The sequence below is a fragment of the Pseudorasbora parva genome, chromosome 7 (assembly GCF_024679245.1).
Source record: "Pseudorasbora parva isolate DD20220531a chromosome 7, ASM2467924v1, whole genome shotgun sequence".
NCBI lineage: Eukaryota > Metazoa > Chordata > Actinopteri > Cypriniformes > Gobionidae > Pseudorasbora > Pseudorasbora parva.
In genome coordinates this window covers 6,835,702-6,841,401 of record NC_090178.1, presented here as the reverse complement: position 1 = coordinate 6,841,401, position 5,700 = coordinate 6,835,702, and the positions used below count along the sequence as shown (strand labels likewise).

The following is a 5,700-nucleotide window of genomic DNA, read 5'->3' as shown; positions in this document are numbered from 1 at the left end:
AAAAATGCATTTTTTTATTTAGTGCTGTCCTGAATAAAATATTTTACATAAAAAAAGTTTACATATAGTCCACAAGACACAAAAAATAGCTGAATTTATTAAAATTACCCCGTTCAAAAGTTTATGAACACCTGATTCTTAAAGCTGTGTGTCGTTCCCTGAAGGATCCACGGCTGTTTTTGTGTTTTGTGTTGATCTCGAGTCCTCTCATAGGATTTAACTATTACTATTATGGAGTGTAAGAGTCCCTTTAAAGTTGAAGTCGAGGCTTTTTGAGCTCTGAATTTTGAACTCTTAAAGTGCACCAAATTAAGGAATTTAACATTAAAATGCACTGAATTTTCCTCCAGGGGGGCATGCCTCCGAACGAGGGACAGAGGTCCACTACAGTTTCACTAAATCCTATGGAAAATACTGAGTATGTAGAAGATACTTAGATCAATATTTTTTATAAATAGGCCTATTAATATCTCTACACGTTTACATCCCCCAGTACTTGTTGCAGTGTACGAATATTGGAGCAAAAGAAAACGTGTATAGTGTATTGTGTGGCACTCTTCTTGCTTTAAAAGTAACGTTTCATAGTAATGTCCACATGGATGGCAGGACCCATGCAAGGTTTCCCAGCAGAACATTGCCCAAAGCAACACACTGGCTCCATCGGCTTGCCTTCTTCCCATAGTGCATCCTGGTGCCATGTGTTCCCAAGGTAAGTGATGCACACACACACACAGCCATGACATAAAACAAAACGTGATTCATCAGGCCATCTTCTTCACTTGCTCCGTTTTCCAGTTCTGATGCTCACGTTTCCACTGTTCTTCGTTCTTTTGGTGGACAGGGGTCAGCATGGACACCCTGAGTGGTCTGCAGCTGTGCAGCCCCATACGCAACAAACTGTGATGCTCTGTGTATTCTGACACCTTTCTATCAGAACCAGCCTTAACTTCTGGAGCAGTTTGAGCTACAGTAGCTCGTCTGTTTGATCGGACCACACAGACCAGCCTTCACTTCCCATGTGCATCAATGAGCCTTGACCACCCATGACCCTGTGGCCGGTTCTCCACTGTTCCTTCCTTGGAGCTCTTTTGATAGATACTGACCACTGCAGACCGGGAACACCCCACAAGAGCTGCAGTTTTGGAGATGCTCTGACCCAGTCGTCGAGCCATTAGAATTTAGTCCTTGTCAAACTCACTCAAATCCTTATGCTGCACTCTCAGAAAAAAAGGTACATTGCTGTCACTGGGGCGGTACCCTATACAAAACCAAAAAGGTACTAACATGTACTTTTAAGGTACAAATATGCACTCTTAAAGTACTGATATGTACCAGGGTGAGTAAGGTACAAAGATGTACCTTTTTACTTTTGTACCTTAGGGTACCGCCCCAGTGACAGCACTGTACCTTTTTTTCTGAGAGTGTGGTTAGGTTTAGGGGTAAGATTAGTGTATAAGGGGATTGAATATTGGTACACTGTTAGCAATTGATGTAATTTTTACAGTAAATTTTACAACAACTTATTGTATTCATTTTTTTATTGTAAATGCAAATGCATGATGGGAAATTTATGGACAGTCTTGTAATTTTGTTGTAACTACACTGTAAAAGCATTATTTTACAGCCACCGCATAGCATTGTGGGATTCCTACTATTTGAATTTTGAAATTGCGCGGCACTGTGGCGGCCAATGCACCAGAATCAAACATTTTTGGAAGGAACACATCTCAGGTATGAAACGTTAACATAAAATCTATTTTTATAAGTCCATGGATATATTAATACTGGTGATATGAGTGAGTGGTGATTGTTTCGTTTGGTATTTTTCAGTGACATCTCAGTGACTTGACACTCCCGGTAAAAAACACCACGAACCGACTGCGGTGAAGCGGCGTCTTTACTCAAACCATCCGGGAAAAGTTACCACATCCAGGTACGAAATATTCACAATTTTTCGTTTGGTATATTTCAGTAACATTAGCTAGAGTAACGTCAGTTCTCTATAACGTTAGCTCAACTCTCATCATTAAACTCAAAATGATTAGTTTGTTCTTTTTTTGCTGAAGGAGATTCAAAGACCCGAGTCTGTAAAATGATCCAAACTTTGGATCTACGGTGTTCTGTGGAAAGTTTTTTTTATGGCGCGCTTGACTTCTGAGAATAACGTCACGTCTGCCTCCTGTCAGTGAGTTAGTTTATAAAGGTAACGTTAGCTTATGTTTGCTCTTTTCTTATTTTTCGTTTGGTATATTTCAGTAACATTAGCTATAGTAACGTTAGATCTCTATAACGTTAGCTCAACTCGCATGATTCAACTCAAAATGATTAGTTCGTTAATTTTGCTTAAGGAGATTCAAAGATCCGAGTCTGTAAAATGATCCAAACTTTGGATCTACGGTGGTCTGTGCTGTGGAAAGATTTTTATTACGCGCTTGACCTCTGAGAAGATTGTCACGTCTGCCTCCTGTCAGTGAGTTAGTTTAAAAAGGTAGCTGTTTGCTCTTTTCTTATAACTGTTAAAGCATATATCAAGAACAGATTTTATAACATTATTGTATATATATAATTATTAATTAATTATTATAATAAATATAATTATATATATATATATATATATATATATATATATATATATATATTTTATTTTGTCCGTTTCGCTGTTTTGCCGAACATAGCTTGCTAGCTCCTGTCATTCTGTTTGTAATCTAGCTAACGATAAAGTGCCTTAAACTGAACTGCACACGTTCATCTTAGAAAAAATTATTTCTAAGTGTAGTAATCATAAAAGGTGTCTTCTCTTTTTTTTTTTTTTTTTTGCACGTGCTGAAAGTCCGGTGGTCTGTGGAAAGTTTTTTTATAGTGGGCTTTGACTTTGAGAAGAACGTCTCGTCTGCCTCCTGTCAGTGAGTTAGTTTAAAAAGGTAGCTTATGTTTGCTCTTTTCTTATAACTGTTAAAGCATATATCAAGAACAGATTTTATAACATTATTGTATATATTTGTATAAATATATTTTTTGTCCGTTTTGCTGTTTTGCCGAACATAGCGGCTAGCTCCTGTCAGTTTGTAATACGATAGTGCCAAATCTTAAACTGAACTGTGCACGTTCATCTTAGAAAAAATATTTTCAAGTGTGTAGTTATCATAAAAGGTGTCTTCTCATTTTTTTTGCACTTGCTGAAAGTCCGGTGGTCTGTGGAAAGTTTTTTTTATAGTGGGCTTTGACTTTGAGAAGAATGTCTCGTCTGCCTCCTGTCAGTGAGTTAGTTTAAAAAGGTAGCTTATGTTTGCTCTTTTCTTATAACTGTTAAAGCATATATCAAGAACAGATTTTATAACATTATTGTATATATTTGTATAAATATATTTTTTGACAGCTTTTGGGGCAAGTTTTCTTTGTTGTTCTTTACTCAACTCACCCATGGTTTTCATTCTCCAGCCCTCTGCCACGGCTGCCGATATCGAGAGAGCTGTCACCCTGCCAAGCACACCTCGATTAGTTGTACCAGGTATAATCTTCCCTAATTTTGTAGAAGTTAATTCTGTAATTTTTTTAAATGTCTTTGAGTTGTTGATGGAGGGTGCGGTGGTCAAAGGAGATAATGTTCAAGTGGATCTGTGTAAGTCTTTCTCCACTTGAACATGAATTCATGTTAGGTGGCAATAGTGTGTTGTGCAGCTTTTAGTTATATTGTTAATGGGTTTCAGGAGAGATACTGCGCGGCGCAGACACATGGATTATGTCCATGGAAGGAGCATGTGTGATGGGGCCCCACAGCAACCTCCTGCATGGATTGGCAGCAGTCTTCGCTGCCTACTATGTCTTCAACTTGCAATATCCAGCAGAAGCCGCAAGCACACTTGAATTCATTCAGAGGTGTGTTTAAACATGGCACTGTCATGTTTAATTTTATAGGCATTGATTAGCTGTTTCAGGTGTGTTTGATTGGGGTTGGATTTAAACTGTGCAGAACAGTGGCCCTCCAGGACCGAGGTTGGGGACCCCTGCCTTAAAGGGTTAGTTCACCCAAAAATGAAAATTAGATGTTTATCTGCTTAGCCCAGTGCATCCAACATGTAGGTGTGTTTGTTTCTTCAGTAGAACACAAATGAAGATTTTTAACTCCAACCGTTGCTGCGCCAGTCATATAATGGGGTGAATAGGTAACAATTCTATGAGAGCAAAACAAACAAAAAAAACATGCTTAGACAATGTGCATAAAAAACCCTGCTGCTCCTGACGACACATTGATTTCTTAAGACACAAACCGATCGGTTTCTGTGAGAAACACAACACTATTTATGTTATTTTTTTTTTTTACCTCATATCCCAACGAGTCTCATCAAGTTTTCCCATAGGCTATTACTTCCGTCTGGTGAGGTCAAGCTGGTGTGATCATAGATATATATTATGTAGAATCCTCATTCGGCCGATCCGTGCCGGCACTAATGAGGCATCTATATATATATATATATATATATATATATATATATATATATATATATATATATATATATATATATATATATATATATATATATATATATATGATCGCACCATCTTGACCTTACCAGACGGAAGAAATAGCCTATGGGAAAACTTGATGAGACTCGTCGGGATATGAGGTAAAAAAAATTACATAAATACTGTTGAGTTTCTCACAGAAACCGATCGGTTCGTGTCTTAACAAATCAATGTGTCGTCAGGAGCAGCAGGGTTTTTGTGCACGTTGCCTAAGCATTTTTGTTTGTGTGTTTTGCTCTCATAGAGCCTTATCCATTCACATGATTATTTGACTGGCACACAGCAACGGTTGGAGTTAAAAATCTTAATTTGTGTTCTACTGAAGAACCAAACACACCTACTGTGTTGGATGCACTAGGGGGTAAGCAGATAAACATCAAATTTTAATTTTTGGGTGAACTAACCCTTTAATGTCTCATGTCATGGTTATGACCATGTCATATCAGTCTTAAATGTTACCTGATAAGTGTGTTTTTTCCCCCCCTGTTTTCAGAGCCTTTTGCGGCATAAATCCCCAGACGGGCAGCAAGGCAGAGAAAAAACGAGGGCTGAACGCACCAGTTTGCACTCTTCTGAGAAAACTGCTGGATTTTGAATTGGTGGGTAAGGGACATTAGTGGCAAGGGGACACTACAGGACAATAGGAGACATGTCAATAAACTTAAAGGGTTAGTTCACCTAAAAATGAAAATGATTTCATTAATTACTCACCCTCATGTCGTTGGACACCTGTAACACCTTCGTTCATCTTCAGAACACAAGTGAAGATATTTTTGTTGAAAGCTGATGGCTGAGAGGCTTCAGATAGGCCTCCATTGGCATTCAGTACATTCCCAAACACAAGACCAATAAAGGCACTAAAAACATCGATACAAAGTCCATCTCACTACAGTGGCTGTACAATAATTTTACAATGCAACGAAAATAGTTTTTGTGCACAAAAAAGAATCAAAATAATGACTTAATCTGCCAAGTTATTGTCTTCCATGTAGGTCTCTGTGAGCTCAGGCGATAGCGGCATTCCTCCTCTTCTGGGTCATGAACGGTGGATCTGCGTCATATTCTCGCGCATGTGTCGAGTTCACGTCAATAACTTGGTGGATAAAGTCATTATTTAGATTTTTGTGCGCACAATAACTTGTAAAATTATTGTACCACGACTATAGTGAGATGGAC

The 5,700-nt window shown here is 38.3% G+C and overlaps 1 long non-coding RNA gene across 2 annotated transcripts; it reads left to right on the top strand.

Moving 5' to 3' along the window:
• Positions 1-1,491: 1,491 nt before the first annotated feature.
• On the top strand, positions 1,492-5,251 carry LOC137083559 (uncharacterized). Of its 2 annotated transcripts, XR_010906519.1 has the most exons (5): positions 1,492-1,731; positions 1,831-1,933; positions 3,439-3,508; positions 3,708-3,876; positions 5,018-5,251. It is a non-coding gene; the product is annotated as an uncharacterized lncRNA (long non-coding RNA). The 2 variants fall into 2 exon arrangements; XR_010906518.1 differs by lacking the exon at positions 3,439-3,508 and having other exon boundaries at positions 1,504-1,731.
• The last annotated feature ends 449 nt before the right edge of the window (positions 5,252-5,700 follow it).